At 36.2% G+C, this 18,319-nt stretch overlaps 1 protein-coding gene across 2 annotated transcripts in view; it reads left to right on the forward strand.

The window, feature by feature from the left end:
* The first annotated feature begins 314 nt into the window (after window positions 1-314).
* LOC100372125 (small conductance calcium-activated potassium channel protein 1-like) overlaps window positions 315-18,319 on the forward strand; it is a 60,209-nt gene continuing 42,204 nt past the window's right edge. For both annotated transcript variants that reach the window (XM_002736164.4, XM_085506929.1), the window contains exon 1: window positions 315-512. The gene's annotated coding sequence lies outside the window, so the exon portion shown is untranslated. The remainder of the gene's footprint in view (window positions 513-18,319) is intronic.

An 18,319-nucleotide genomic window follows, 5' to 3' on the forward strand; every position in this document is an offset into this window, starting at 1 on the left:
TTTGGAAGTTTACCAAAAGTACAATAACGCTTTTATGTCTGATGTATACCCACTAGTGAAAGACATCGTCTAGGGGATTTAGACAACATATACAAAAATAAATAATTTTCTAAATACAATTGTTTGTGTAGGGGGTTTAATTTATCGCCAATCACAAAGACAATTTGATATAACTTGCCGAAACTCTACAGTCGGTGTAGACAATGTGTTGATAGATGACCAACGAATAACTGCGCTACCCGCGTATCCATAAAACTAGCCAAGTGGAACGCTTACGTCGACGTTTTAAAGTATGTTTACTAATCTAAGAGTTGGCCAGTCTGGAACGGCAGTGTGTGGATATATGTTGATTACAGGCAGCGTGCAGCGTGTGGTCTAAAACACGTTCTGACACTGCGTACTCTGCTTTCGTTACCCGATGGAATTATCGCTAACATGGGGTCGACATTGGTGTTACAATTCAATACGATATAAAATGACGCTAAACCCCCTGGACACTGAACAGATATAAGGTAGGAATTGATATGGATAAACTTTACCATTTTCATTAGGAATGTGTCGTGGTTATATGGAGTACGCGTTAGTATGCAAACTATAGTCCGCCATCCCGCGCAAATACAGAGAGCTTTGGGCGATTCAACTTGTGCGTTCTGAAGAACAATGACTGTACTGTCCCCCACCCCTCTCCCCCGCCTACCGCATATATTTAACTGTCATGTTGTGAATGTTATGTTCCCAAACACGTCATTCATGACGTAGTAATGGCTACGTGCGCGATTAATGCGACCTCGACACTGTCGATAATTCAATAACAGTACTATTTAATGCCATAAGTAATAGTTAACGGTATACACGTTGTTACACCTTTGTTTGAAGTTCCGTGTATAGTCATACATTCGGCTTGAGACAACAAAATGTGGTTTAAGGCTAGCCTTTGAGTGGGTGGCTCACTGTATTGCCTGTTGTATACAGTAATACCCCCGGTGACATAAACACACCCACACACACACAGGTCTCTCATGAAAAGTGCAGCAATTAACTCAAATTTAAATAACCCTTTATTCAGTTAAGTTTAAGTTTAATTAAATAACTGTCTATAGAAATGAAATTTAATTACAGTTAATTAAGTTCAATAAAAAGCAAATAACTATCTGTATTCGACTTCATTATAGTTTAATTAAACTTTTTCTAGGTAAAATCAATGCAGTTTAACTTAAGTGTAACCTAAATTAAGTTTAAATAAATTGGAAATGTTAACGGGATAACACCGTATCATTCTAAGCCCTGGTACCAATATATGCATTTCTTAGAATGAAATTTTTAAACATGTTAACACATTGGGAATGCTAAAATCCGTCTAACTTTTACGTTAGGCAATCACTTGTACCGGTATATTAATGAATTAATTCACTTTTCATGTAATTTCATTTCTGTGCCTAATCATATGGTTATAAATCTCCTATTGATCGTCATAGTGGTCGGCCAATAGAAACTTGGTTGAGGACAACTCTATTGTGTAAATGGCTGTTTTCTTTCAGTTCGTTTTAGACTAGATTTTGTTTCAAACGATGATGTCGTTATATTTTTTAAAAGGTTTTTTTCTCTCATATGTATGTTGGAATATTTCCTTTTTATTTTATTTTCAAAGTTTTCTAAAAGCAGTTTTTTCCTAAAATCTCCCCGACCAAATGTTTGTAATGGTCAAAGTATACCACCATATGCATATTCACGGCAAACGTTGACATAACATACATGTCTGCCTACGCGTTCCGTCTTCGATCTCATAAACATGACCTTTAGGAGAGCAGCTCAATTAAAACAGAAATGAATCCTATTTGCGGAATCACCATCTTTAAATTGTTTTTAAGGAATCGCTATGTTGAGTATGTGGTAAGGGATCGACCATTTAAAATCGTGAGGGATTGAAAGGTGTAGCATAAAAAAACATATTGGCACATTAAAAATCAATAAAAATGTACAGACAAAACCATGATGTAAAATGTTTAACCCCCAAATAAACCGTAAGCTGACTGATCCACTAATACATAGATTTTGAAAAAAAATCTTAACTAATCCTACTCAAAGAACAGCAACGCTCGATGGGGAGCGAATAAAGTAATATAGTACTATAGCAGGGGTCTCTTCGCCACTCCATAGACATGCGTCAGCAACATGTCGGTCTCGTTCAACATAATACAGTTTGGATTCAGGGTAAATACACATACTTTTTAGAAGCGTATGTGAAATCAACATGGGTATTCGGCATCTTTACAGTACTATCAATTCTTTTCTTTGCCCGGGAGTGACAAAAATAATGCTATATTTCTGTTTCTGGAGTTTATAATTTGCATAAAGTACGATATCAATACAAGTAAAAACAACTCCCTTCCTCTGGCGCTTTAAACGGCTGTAAAGTCTTGATTTTGTCTACTGTTTCACTATGAAAACCATGCGTTAGAAGTTAATGGGAACTATGTAGATATAACAAATCACATATAAAACTGTAAAATTTGGAATATATCATTGTTATCGCTTTAACTTGTAGTATAGGATTGTAACTCGCTGTAAGATTGTAACTAACTGTAAGCACATTGTAATACTGTAATACCATGCAATAATGCAATGCACTATATGATTGAAACACACCGTACGACTGTAATACACTGCATGACTACAATACGTTACAAGATTGTAATATACTTTAATACTATGATCTACTTGAATAGTGTACATAAATCTATTGTTTGACTGTAATACGCTGCAAGACTTTAACACACTGTACGACTGTGACACATTACGTTATACACCGTACTACTGTAACACACTAAGACTGTAATACACTGTAATTTTGTTATACGTAATGCACTTTAAGACAGTTATATATGGTACGATGGTAACACATCGTAACGCTGTAATACACTGTATGACTGTAATACACTTTAAGACAGTTATATATAGTACGATGGTAACACATTGTATGACTGTAATACACTTTAAGACAGTTATATATATGGTACGATGAAAACACATCGCAACACTGTAATACACTGTATGACTGTAATACACTTTAAGACAATTATATATAGTACGATGGTAACACATCGCAATACTGTAATAAACTGTATGACTGTAATACACTTTAAGAAAGTTATATATGGTACGATGGTAACACATCGCAACACTGTAATACACTGTATGACTATAATACACTTTAAGACAGTTATATATAGTACGATGGTAACACATCGCAATACTGTAATAAACTGTATGACTGTAATACACTTTAAGACAGTTATATATAGTACGATGGTAACACATCGCAATACTGTAATACACTGTATGACTGTAATACACTTTAAGACAGTTATATATAGTACGATGGTAACACATCGCAATACTGTAATACACTGTATGACTGTAATACACTTTAAGACAGTTATATATGGTACGATGGTAACACATCGCAATACTGTAATACACTGTATGACTGTAATACACTTTAAGACAGTTATATATAGTACGATGGTAACACATCGCAATATTCCATTGCAATATGTTGTAATACACTGTATGACTGTAATTCACTTTAAGACAGTTATATATAGTACGATGGTAACACATCGCAACACTGTAATACACTGTATGACTGTAATACACTTTAAGACAGTTATATATAGTACGATGGTAACACATCGCAATACTGTAATACACTGTATGCCTGTAATTCACTTTAAGACAGTTATATATAGTACGATGGTAACACATCGCAATACTGCAATACACTGTATTACTGTAATTCACTTTAAGACAGTTATATATAGTACGATGGTAACACATCGCAATACTGTAATACACTGTATGACTGTAATACACTTTAAGACAGTTATATATAGTACGATGGTAACACATCGCAATACTGTAATAAACTGTATGACTGTAATACACTTTAATAAGACAGTTATATATGGTAAGATGGTAACACATCGTAATACTGTAATACACGGTATGACTGTAATACACTTTAAGACAGTTATATATAGTACAATGATAACACATCGCAATACTGTAATAAACTGTATGACTGTAATACACTTTAATAAGACAGTTATATATGGTAAGATGGTAACACATCGTAATACTGTAATACACTGTATGACTGTAATACACTTTGAGACAGTTATATATAGTACGATGGTAACACATCGCAAAACTGTAATACACTGTATGACTGTAATACACTTTAAGACAGTTATATATAGTACGATGGTAACACATCGCAACACTGTAATACACTGTATGACTGTAATACACTTTAATAAGACAGTTATATATGGTAAGATGGTAACACATCGTAATACTGTAATACACTGTATGACTGTAATACACTTTGAGACAGTTATATATAGTACGATGGTAACACATCGCAAAACTGTAATACACTGTATGACTGTAATACACTTTAAGACAGTTATATATAGTACGATGGTAACACATCGCAATACTGTAATAAACTGTATGACTGTAATACACTTTAAGACAGTTATATATAGTACGATGGTAACATATCGCAACACTGTAATACACTGTATGACTGTAATACACTTTAATAAGACAGTTATATATGGTAAGATGGTAACACATCGTAATACTGTAATACACTGTATGACTGTAATACACTTTAAGACAGTTATATATAGTACGATGGTAACACATCGCAATACTGCAATACACTGTATTACTGTAATTCACTTTAAGACAGTTATATATATAGTACGATGGTAACACATCGCAATACTGTAATACACTGTATGACTGTAATACACTTTAAGACAGTTATATATGGTACGATGGTAACACATCGCAAAACTGTAATACACTGTATGACTGTAATATACTTTAAGACAGTTATATATAGTACGATGGTAACACATCGCAATACTGTAATACACTGTATGACTGTAATACACTTTAAGACAGTTATATATGGTAAGATGGTAACACATCGCAATACTGTAATACACTGTATGACTGTAATACACTTTAAGACAGTTATATATAGTACGATGGTAACACATCTCAATACTGTAATACACTGTATGACTGTAATACACTTTAAGACAATTATATATGGTAAGATGGTAACACATCGCAATACTGTAACACACTTTATGACTGTAATACATTTTAAGACAGTTATATATGGTACGATGGTAACACACCGCAATACTGCAATACACTGTATTACTGTAATTCACATTAAGACTGTTATACTTGGAACGATTGTAACACACCGTAGGAATGTAATACTACGGTAACATTTTAACACACTGTAAGACTGTAATACACGTATGAATGCAATACACTACAATGTAATCCGCTGTAAGACTAATACGGTGCAATGCTGTAAACCGTTATAATATTGTAACCAGCAGTAAGACTACACAATACGCTTTCAGACTGTAATACTTTGCAAGATTGTAGTGCATTGTAAGACTGAAACACACTATAAGACTGGTGCACTGAATGCTTGTAATATACTTCATGCAGGAATGTAATACACTGTGACCTTGTAATTGTAAGATTGTAAGAATGTATTACTCTATAAGATTGCATCACATGACATGAGTGGAACACAGTGTAAGACTGCTACACGATACATGAAAGAACGGTCGCATTTGAAATACCAATTTGTTAAAACAACTCTGTTCGTTGCATTATCTTCATGTGGGCGATTATATACTTAGTACAATAAACTTACGAAACCACTCGTAACTAAATGTACATCATTTCAAAGTGTGGTAAGGTGACATGTTATGTAAATCACAATAAAGAAATGCACCCTGCAAGGGTAAAATATGCATCTACTTCAGAACTCCCAATTAAAGAAGTCAAAACAGCGTGGCGGACAACGAATAACGTTTAAACACGATGTGCTTAAAAACTACCATTCATCGGGTATAATCAGTTATGTGTATTCAGAAAAATCGTAAGCTTTATTTCTATTGATTTTGTTTCTTGAAGAAATATATACCGAAGTCTCCCGTTACTAATGACTAGCGAACAGCCCGGGGACCACAACAACAAACCAGTGTACGTCATATACCGCGGTGTGCCCTACAGCGATACGATACCGCCTCTGTATCATTCACCCACGTTGTAATTGTTGTGTCTATTCTGATTTACCCCGCGCGGTAGTTCGTTGTAACCTAACTATTCTGTGTAGTTCCGCGCTATCTTTCAGCTACGTTTCTTTCTTAATACATTATTCTAAGGTCATTCGTCCTAATAAATGAGAGTGAATATTTAACAGCATTTTGTTTTTGTTTTGTAGCATAATAACCTCATTTGGACACATATTATAAACTTTTTTTTTTAACCCAGCACAAATATTTGTCCGTATTCGATCCACGGTGTAGCATTATGTCAGCATTTTCTAATTATTCTTGACAACTATATGTAACTTTCTTATTATATCTGCAATTTTGCGACGTTTTTGCCATAGAAACCAATGATTAATGTTAATATTTGGGTTTGTGAACAATATCATAATTAACGCTGTACAAACGTAATCATCTGTTTTAATGATAGTCAACTAACCAAATATAAAAACGTTTTAAAACCGAAAAAAAATGTAATAAAGGTAATTACTAATAAAAATCGAAAGGTACAATAAAACGATTTGGGGTGGATTTAATAACTTGTAACTACCAACTATTAAATGTCGTTCCCACCTCTACATGATATTTTGATAATACATTCAAATAAATTTGATTTTAACACATCATTAGGAACGAGACGAGTCTAGTTTTGACAATGACGATAATACACACTCTGGGCATAGTATCACCAAACAACATTTTCAAAAGTCTGTTACTGAAGTTCATCAAACAATACTCAATAATTATATAGTTTGTGTACATTACTGTACCGTCTATATAATATTATAGTGATACAGTTACGCGCTTCTTGATAATAATGACATTCGGGAATAACATTGTTACATATTCCTTACTATTGACTCTAATTATCGATATAATGTAATTCTAACTATCCCAGACAACGGTAAATGCGCTTTGTAATGAACGCTGTGCGCACTTGAGTGCATTTCAGCGATTGTTGTGTTGTATCACTCGAGAATTCTTATTATATTGTTTTTGAAAGAAGACATTGCATCAAAAACGTGTCACCGCCCCCCCCAAAAAAAACAGTGTTCTGACGTCACGTACATCCGTCAAATATGCGACATTACAGCCACTTATTTAGTTAAATTCGTAGAATTGATTTGACATTTTCATGTTTGTGGTGTTGTTCAAACTGGTTGACCTTTGACTTTTAACGCCATATTATTGCCGCCAAAAATGTTCGTGCAACTTTTGATGTATTTTCTTTTACCTTCTTTTGTTATGTTAGGTTCAAATGAACTAGTTAGGGGTAAACATCTGGGTATTAACAGGCAGTCCAGAGCTAAATTAATTAACAGAGTTTAAGAATATCAAAACACCGCAGTTGTTAAAACGCGTCCAGTTCGATATGGGTCCCATGCGACACGTTTTACAACGCGTGTAAAATACATTATTTATTTACATTCAATGGACACTGCCAGTGCGCAACGACTTTATGTCTCTTTAATATGCATGGAAGGTAATCCAAGACGAGAAAATGTTGACGATGGTGAGACCGTCACGTCTTCTCCGATGTATTTCACAACAGACAAATAATATAATAATACAGAGATACAGTGCTTCATTAATAACTGTTGTTATGATTGGACATACATGAACACGTGGTCGTCGGTAAATATATTATCCGATTAATGTGCTATTGGCCTCTTTTCATACCATCTAATGCTACTTTATTAACCTATGACGTTATTAGTGTCAATACAACGTGTACAGCAATCGATAATAAGTCTGACTAACTATCATCCCCGGTGGCCAATTTCGTTCTACAAGCTGTCGTTAATAAGAATAAAATAAACTTATTGGCCTTGGTTACGGCCGACATTGATGGCATCGTCCGCCGCCAAGGTCGTCCATATATCTTAGAACGAATCTCTTTTTATGGACCAGCACAGTCAAATCACGCGTGCACTTGGCATTGGTTGTGTTGCGAATTTCGGTGAGGTCACACTTGATTTGGTATATCATTCATATCTATATGTATAATGCGATGTGTTCTTTGATTCATCACGTGATTATATGACGTCAGCATTGTCCACAGACAACAACATACTGTTAGTTGTTTCACAGTTATTACCAGGTCTATGTTTCTGTTGTAGTTGGAAAGACTATTTGTTACTATTTATTAAAGAGAATTTTCATTTTGTAAAAAAAGAAAGTTCTTTTATTCGTCATCAACAAGTTAGCGATTGTAGAAATATTATTGCTTTGAAAAGAAAGAATTAATAAGAGTCAGCGAGTAATATTATTAATTATAAAGTTAATTTATGTTCAAAAACATGATGATTGCAACGCATTTATTTATTTATTTATTTATTTATTTATTTATTTATTTATTTATTTATTTATTTATTTATTTATTTATTTATTTATTTATTTATTTATTTATTTATTTATTTATTTATTTATTTATTTATTTATTTGTTTATTTGTTTATTTGTTTATTTATTTATTTATTTATTTATTTATTTAATATGTATGCCGCCAGTAGGTGGGTTAAATAATCAACTAGAATTATATATACTGCTTTGTCGTATAAGATTATTTCTCAAGCAGTTAGAAGCGCGTTATTACGTTATCTCAATACATTGAGAATAAAGTGATAGTGGCTGCTCATCGCGTGTTTACAGCGCCCTCTGATGCTACTTCCGACATTTTTTTAAAAACCATGTGGTTCTGAGTCAATATGTGGGATTTGATATCGAGCAATTGTATCTGTGATTCGTCATCCAACCGCAGTTTCGATAAACGGAGTGAGTCGGGTTATTAAACACATAATAAACTCCCTCAGTGGTAGCATATTTTGCACTTTCGTTTCTCCGATATTGTGCTTCGGTTCCGACAATTAAAATATTGACATTTTATCGGAAGGGATTTATATTTTAGAAGTACCCAAGTATATGTGCCTACAAGCCGTGAATGTTGCTCGTAAAATATGGATATTGAAATGTGGCAAGTGGGCGCTATTCTCGAAGCGGACCAATGTCACAGAACGTTGCTCAGACCAAGGGGCTTAGGCAAAAGTGTTGAATCAGTGATACATTCTGTTTTGAAAGATTTGTTAAATAATGTAAATGTAATGTAAGTTTACTAGTTAATAATAATGTACGTATTAATTATACATACAATTTCTTCACCGATTTGACACATATGGGATAAATAGAGAAAGCCGTAAATTATCAATATTTAACAACGCCACCCACCGACTAAGAACTTATTGCGGGTACACAATTGTGTGCGCGTCTGTGTTCTACTATAAATGGGAAATTCCGCTAAAGGCATTTATCACATCTCACTGCTCTGGAACGCCGGTCGAAGAAGCGGGAGAATACAACTGAAACAAAAAAAACAGCACAAACTCAACTTTGAGGTAATCCTGGGAAAATAAATGTATATATGCTGCACGTGTAGTGGAAATCCTGTTCTTATGTTCAGAAGAGTTTCAACAGCTAGCCCAAAGTACAATTCTTTTTTAGAGTTTTGGGTTTTCAATTTCTCTGAAACAAAAAAACAGCACAAACTCAACTTTGAGGTAATCCTGGAAAAACAAATGTATATATGTTGCACGTGTAGTGGAGTTTCAACAGCTAGCCCAAAGTACAATTCTTTTTTAGAGTTTTGGGTTTTCAATTTCTCTGGCGATGGTTGCCAGGCGGTCAAAATGCACGGATGTTCGCCCGGAAATACGCGAGCCAAGTATACATAATGATATAATCGACGTTAAATTCATATTCAAACTCATGAGTACGAGTATTCCGTGATTCATCTCAAAGCATGCTATAGCCCGTAAGTAAGTCGATAACCGAGATAGCCAGGCCATGTAGGTCACAATCCCTCTATTGGCTGTGGATAGGTCCAGGTATCCCAATGATTATTCGCTAGGGAATAAATTCTAATCCGGCTTTGGTTGTTTCTTCTTAGTACTATTAATAGTGTAGTCGGGTAAAGGATTTCCTCACCTTAAGGTCAAAGGTCAACTCTGTCGCGCGATCTTCAAAAATCCTTGGTGTGCCTTATATCATATAAACGTCTTACAAATGACTTGATCGTAATGTGGTTGTACTGAGCCTTTGCAAAAAGCGATTCTACCACATACTGCATTCTATACAGGGGTGACATCTGGGCAACATACGATAGAAATAGCAAAAATCTGACTGATTCGACAACATCCTACTTGTATTAGTGGTTTAGTAATCTGAATATCTCTGAAATGCAATTCCCAGAATACAGTTCAGTGAAACTTAGTTTGCTCACGTTCACTCAGCAATGCAAATCGCTTTGGTCTAACTATTTGTTGAGTGACCGTGGTTTGTTGGCCTCTCTGATCACACTCATTTTTATATTCATCTAAATTAAAGCTACATCGATAGTTTGGGAATGCATTTTGACAAAGAATGGTTTTTTTTTTTTCATTGTTCGTGAATATAAATTTGTGTAGATTTTTCAACCAAATGCGTCATGCAGATCTACCCCCCGCTGTTGCGAGGAATGGATTTCTCCCCGGGCCTGCAATACCGATCAGTCCGCCCCCACATGATGGCACTTCCATGCGATGACGTCACAGGACGCCACAAGGCGACGCTTTTCAGTGTTCGAGCCGCACTTATGAATATTGTAATCGTTTGCGTAAAATGTCACACATCACAAAAAAAAAAAAACGTGTATTCTTTCTTTGCCGTCGGGTATGCTATTTCCGGCACATTAATCCTCGGATTAGGATGGGAACGTTAATACCTTGCTTTTTTTTAAGATGACTGCAAGAACAGCGTTTGCTGGTGATCGGCGATTGTCAGTGAGACGTGTCATGTCACTGGTGACTGTGATTCTCTGTCTTAACGAGCAGAATTGAGTACAACCTTGAAACAAATTATTTATAAACATATATAAATATATACTAGTATATGGATCGCCCGTATAGAGGGCGTAAAGCTCACAAAGCTCACAAAAACGCATTTACCGTACCATGCGCATGCGTACACGACTACAGGGATTCATTTTCGATCACTACTAAATGGCAAATAAATTTCATAACAACTCAAGCAGACAAAGGAAAATTTGTTTCTATTTTTGTTTTGTTTTTCATATAGATATAATTTCTGGCTTTCAAGATGTTGGCGATTTCAAATTAGGCTAGCTAGATTTCCGGACATCAGCCATAAAAAATGATTTTAAATCACACTTTTGGTAGAGCAAGACATACTGCGACCTTTTTGACACCGTGAGCAAGAAAAGACCCTTATTCCGAAAAAAATCTAAATACACTAGAAGAGCATGATCTTTATATCAAAGTCGAAACCTCTCGGAGCTTGGTGTACCCGGCTGAATTTCTTTGTTGGAGCTTCGTGTAATGGCGTCTATCTTTAATTTACATTATTTTTTCCTTCGTGAATATTTGAGGTTGTGCCCGGAATTGTGGTCCCATCATTGCCACGTTTAGACGCCATTTTCAATCTGATTCAAATTTTTGATTTAAGTTTGAAAAGCGGTTACTGAAAGTCGACAGTAATTTGCAAGTGCCTGGAGTGAGTTTCCTTGAGGTATGTGAAATACATCATCTGTCAATTGCATGGCCTGATCGCGAGATCGTATCATCGGCTGTTACACATAAGTTACACTGTAATGAGTTCTTATCTTTAAATTAAGCTGTCAGTTACTCGTCTCCCAGACGTAAAGTCACAATCAGATGAGGCCACCTGTTAGTTGTCCATGACGTCATCGCATTTAGTATCAACATCTGTCCTGTCGTCGTTAGTTGGTGACAAATTCCGATTGAGCTCAGCACTTGCGTATAACACGTACATATATATTCGCACTGTATTCATTCAAAATATTATTGTCAACATATACGGCTATAGAAGATGTACATTTATTATTATTTCTTTGTTAAATGATATCCCGTTTAGTCTAGAAGATTTCGTCCGATTGTTACAACCTCAAACCCCGATACCTGATTTAGTGATATCATGATAAAAAAAATGAACGTTGGTAGCTGACTGATTGCGTTGATAGCAAGCTCTCTGTCTTGTAATGATCTGAATGGCTTTGAACTTCTCTCCTCTGTGCATTCACCTACTCAGAGTTTTGTTTCCTATAAGAAAGTCGATCGGCATTTGCCCATGTTTTGCCCAAGGCCATTTTCGATCAAATTGCCTAGGTTGTTACAAGACGTATTGAACTGCTGTCCGGATACCCGTATGTTCCATGCACTGATGCAGTAGAATCGGCGGTAAAGATATGGGTATAGTATTACGTGCGTATGTAGATATATAGATAGGCAGTCAGGTCATCGACATCGAGTTGACATGTATGTTGTGATCGCTGTGTTGAGTACGTTTAGTTCCACTGAGGGATGTGCCACCTATTAGAATACTTTTTCTCTACATCTCGTATGGATGCAAAATCGTCAATAAGATGATCACATAAGAACCACTCAAAAAACTGAAGGCAACCACGTTACCAATCTCAGAGGTGAAGTAACGTTCTATAAAACGTATTACAAAAATACTCAAATGAAAGACAGAGTTATAGTTTTGCTCAAATGAAAGACAGGGTTACAGTAAAGCTCAAATGAACGACGGAGTTACAAATAGTAAAGCTCAAATGAACGACGAAGTTACAGATAGTAATGCTCAAATGAACGGCACAGTTACAGTAATGTTCAAATGAACGAACGAGTTGTAATATTGCTCAAACGAACTACTAATACTCAAATGAACGATTACAGTATTGCTCAAATGAACGACAGGGTTACAGTATTGCACAAATGAACGGTATGCTTACAGTATTGCTCAAATAAACGTAGTTAAGCCAATACGTCCCAAAAAGAAACAAGCGCGTCTCTGTGTCGGACCATCACATGCGCATGCGTATTCTAAAAGGAAATGCTTTGCGTAATTTTCAATTCTGTGTGGAAACGTGCCTCTTAGTTCGTCTGTCCAATAATAAAAATCATAATTTACCATCAATTTGTTTTTTATTTAATTGTCGAAATATTCAGACCCTTATTTGTTTCTTATGGAAATAATTCTGAGGACAAGTGGTTCACATCAAGGTGTAAATTAAACTATTATTAATTTTATATGCTAAATTTGTGATCAGTGATATGTGTGTAAAATCCCTCCCCCGTGATTGGCATTGTCTTCGTACATCAAACGTATGCCACGAATCATTGTGTGGTGTCAAATGCAACATTTCGGGTAAAACATCCCCAATTATATCGTGTCGCTTATTTATCCGACGTATATGCCATAACTTTTACTTACTAGTGTATCTTATTTTTTGCACAGTCGATGACGACCCGTATGATAGTGTCGATCATTGAAAGTACGGGTCGATGACACTGTGACAAATAATCGGAGAAAAACAAACGTCAAACTCATGAAAAGTGACAGATATCCACCACACTGCGGTTTCGAATTCATGTTACCGTCGATGTATGGTGCATTGCGTGGTGATTAAAAATGGTCTTCTACTAACTTTTAATTACTGTTCTATATTTACGTAAAACACGGTCATATAGTTATTATGACCTGAAATTGAAATTCTAATAAGGCTCTTTCTCGAATGGTTTTATGATATCATAGAACCAACAAGACCAATTTGAGTGAAATGTGGATTATTTACTGTAAATGGAATTGTGCATATATTTTTGATTTACAATTTACCATTTTCACACTTTTTACCGTCGCTTCTTTATCTGATCCGACCCGGCAATATATATGGCGGAGAGTGGGAGGATGGCCCTCGATGCGGCTAACGTCGCCTTGTAGTTAATTAAGATAAAGTAGTGCACCGTGTCGGCGCCACGGCAGGGGTATGACATGAATGGCAATACAAATTATGATCGTTCAAGTGTGACACAGTCAAAGTTAATGGTCAAAAGGAGTCACGTGATTGTTTGAAAAATATTGATATTGGTCTCTCTTGGTGCATTACTTGCCTCTGTCGTCATTATGCATGTTACTGACCTCGAATGTCATAACAGTCTGGACACTTAGATTGTCGAGGCGACTACCAGCCTGAGGTACGACACTTTTCAATGCTGATTTTGATTTTAACCCGGAAAGTTCGCATTATTGTTCACAGTTTCGACTTTATTACTGCCTGATTGTTCTCTTTCTGGATAATACAACTGGTATTGTCATCAGCTTAGACCGATATCTACAATTGTCGCTAAAAGTGGCCGATATTGACCCCCGCTTTGAGCTTCGGTTAATAAATTTGGGGAACAATCATGGTAGCTCTTGATATCGGCCTCAGGCGGGGGGGGGGGCATAAATGTATCATAATACCAAGCGAATAGCGAATTAAATATTTTTTGACAGACAGGAGCGACATTGTGAAACAAATCTACTCATTTCCTGTATGGCTCGCAATCAGAGCCCGGCAGCTGTTACTGCTGTCTGGACGGTATATTGAGTGCATTGTTCTTGTATATCAATTTCAAGCAGAAAAAAATACATGATGAACAATGACGTGTGTCTAAATGCGGAATACTCAAGTCTCCATGGCAACGTCGACAATCGGGGCGAATAATCGAAGATGTCTTACAAACAAACCTTAAGCTGATAACATTATGGAGAGACGCATCCCTCGTTTAAATAACGACTTGCATGTTGCCAAGGCAACACGTTTTTGTCGTATTTTACTCTGTGCCGGCAATCGAGCCACGCGAAAGCACGCATCAATGTTTTGCAATGAGTACAATGATGAAATCATGATGGCTAGTCTTCGCTGCAGGACAATAAATCAAACGCGTTAAAAAGTGGTGCCTGCTGGTAAAAATATACCATAACACTAAATATGAATACATCTTTAAAAAATGACACGCTATCGGTCTTACTTTACACGTCTTAATTCACACTTGAAGTGCGTGGTTTTGTTTTTGTCTAACCATTTCTGTCGAGATGGTGAGATTTATATAATGTGCATTATGTCAAAGATAATATACCCATATTAAAACTTAAATTAATAATTATTAATTCAGTGAAAAGTTACTAAGTGCTGTTTGAAATGTATCTATCGTGTCGACCTAGTAATTATCAAACTTTTCGAGATGAAAAATTAATCTACAGTTAGTCAAAACTGGTTAGAAGTGTCATAAATCAGCGAACCAATGTTCCATTCAAATAGGCCCCAGCAATTAAACAGCAAAATAACGACAACAGTAAAAGGGTGTTTAAAAGCGTCATCACAAATGCCGATACGTATACAGTGTCGCCGAACAAATTGCAAATTTTTGACCTTCCGATAAAAAACATTGTCAGAGACGTGTATGTGATAGATTAGCCGGAGTGACGTTGACGGGGAGAGTGGTGTTTATTGCGCAGTTTATTAGTTATACACATGTTTGCTGGAGCAGTAAATTGTGTACATTATCCAACTCCGAAACTCTGTTATTAAGGACACGGTAAACATTCATCGTATGTTTCCCATGATGCACTGTGCCCTGAACTCAAGGCAGCGCGTCACGGAGCTATAGTTGGTGAGACAAAATGAATAACGTGAGCGAGGAAAGTGAAAGAAACCCCACGCACAAAGCTGCACACTGGATTGCCTCTTTTACACATGATGTCCGATGGATGTGTCTTTCAAAACTGCTACAGTATAGAGCCATAATTTCCCGGGGCTGTCTTTACAACTATACACGAATTCACACTGTGCTGTCACGATCACATTCCTCTCAGACGTGATACTTTCTTCTTCTTCTTCTTCTTGCGCTTTGCTATTAATACGCTACGCTACGGGGTACGAGTCGGTTCTTGCAATGCTAGAGAACTAGAAGGATTTGATCGGCATGCAAACAAAAAAAACCTTTTTATATCTGTATTCGTGGATAAGCTTCTATTCATGCATATGGTGAAGAAAATCACGAATAAGTGAATAGATTCTTATTACCCAGACGCGCCTGTTCATGGTTCCGGTATTCGCTTAAGGTAGAACGGTTTTCTAAAGTATAATTTGTGTTATTCTTCATTTTTACCAGGATGACACAAACTGAATAAAATATAGAGTCTCTGTAGAAAGTTCGAAAAAAATTGAATTTAACCAATTTTGTTGCTTTACGGCATGTTGCCATTGTTTCCTATACCGCAAAAAATACTTAATATCCTACAACTTTGCTTGGTAATACGTTGTCCCGCCCCATAATGCATTTCAAGAAGTATAACAACTTTGACGTAACGGTGCTCCCACCGTGGAATCACTATTAAAACTATTGGCTATAGACAATTGGTTGATATATTCGCTGATATGATGTTGACTGACATACGTACAAACACTGCGTACAGTCGTCGCAGCGACGCGTCGTGTGTCCCATTCGATGTATTGTTGGTTGACGCGAAATTGTTGGTTGAAGGAGACTAAAACGCGAGCTAGTTGATGCACGATAAAACCGACGAAATGTTACGTCATTTGAAACCACTGTCTTTTCAATCACTGTAGTGACGTGGTGAATTACACTCTGTGGCCATTGTATTTTATCAAATATTCATCTGCCAGAATTTGAACTTGGTGTTCCATTATTACAATATACCAAAAGTGATACTTTGTAATGATGGCGCCCGGCCACAATAATGCTTACGTTGATGGCATTATGGAAATAAAATAATAACCAGTATTGCCAATCAATCACATGCACCTGTTCTCACTCTCTAAAGTTTCCGGGTCACAGATATTCAAATCAACTCTGACCTTTGAAAATTTAATGTAAAATTGATTGATTGCAATTGCGTACTCGTTAATTATTTGTGAGTTTTCGATATTTGTCTTTTTATGAATGCTGTCTGTGTCCTGGTCGTATCTTTGACGGTCGCTTTAAATCACGATTGTGTTTTAACTTGCGATACCATATTTTACGAAGAAAGTTAATCGTTAGTCACGCCATGTTATTATGTATATACTAACCGTTTACATGATATAACCAATAGCTACTGGGGTGTTACAGTGCATTACGTAACTATTCAGTGATGACAGTAACATTTCGAACTTCGCATCCCAAACAAATTTGTACAACATTATTACAACATGTGAGTCGTCGACCGAAATGTATAGACATTTTCTAAGCTTAAGAAATTATTATTTGCGAATTTGTTTAAAAACTACTCGAGCTTGCATATTAATTAATATTTATTTCATTATTATGAATCAGAGTACAAGTCAGCGAAACGGCCTCTTCGCTCGCCAAACTCCGCTTATTCAGCCATCCCCGTGGAATCATTATTATTATGTTTATATTGAGTTCGCGAAACTAAGCGATTCGGTCGCTAGAAATATTTTATTCGGGCATCTGCTTTATTAGTCTGCGTTTTTTTATTGGGGAAGGGGGTATTTTTTTATTTTCATGTTTTACTGTATTTATATGAAAGATAATATTACATCTGTGCACAGTCTTTATAATCCAGACACCGTTTCACTAAGCTATAGTGAGCCGTTATTATTCTGGGAGCTTCTTCGGAACGTGGTCAGAATGGATATAAACGCTTTGCATGACGGGGGATTTCAAAAACTTACGACCAGATGAGGCGATGGGGAGTTGGGTGAAGTTTGTTTAACATTAATGTATACACTCAGTGGAAATGATAATTTCCATACTCTTAATTTACGCGCAAAGCCCTTGAGATGATGACGCGTTATACAAAATTTTCAAGTCTACCTTTCATCTGTCGACATCTCGTACAAACTACCCTATTTTGTGTGCACACTCAGATTAGCTATCTCTAATAGACCATTTTCCGTACACTGCGAGAATCACGCGTTATGCGTGAAATCGAACGTAAAAACAGGACAAACAAAGGTCATAGCGTCGTAGTGGCGTCAAACATCGCGTGGGATTCGACAAACGCGAAAGTATTTCGGGGACATTTCCATGCTTAAATATGTGCTGTCCACATTTGATGATAGGCAATTTCGATTAAGTAAGGATATTCGGAAGCAATATTCCTCTGTCGAAGATCGGCCGGTCAATGTAAGCTACGAAATAAAGAAATTCTAGTTCAAAATCAAATCGTTCGATTTTTGCGGCAGACGTTCGACGCGCGTCTTTCATGCATCTCGCGAGATCTCGCAATTGTACGGAAAATCACCTATTATTTACTTTTATTTAAACTCAAATAGCTCCTTCGATATCCAGTACGGAAAAA

Source organism: Saccoglossus kowalevskii, chromosome 13 (genome assembly GCF_978046115.1).
Source record: "Saccoglossus kowalevskii chromosome 13, keSacKowa6.1, whole genome shotgun sequence".
NCBI lineage: Eukaryota > Metazoa > Hemichordata > Enteropneusta > Harrimaniidae > Saccoglossus > Saccoglossus kowalevskii.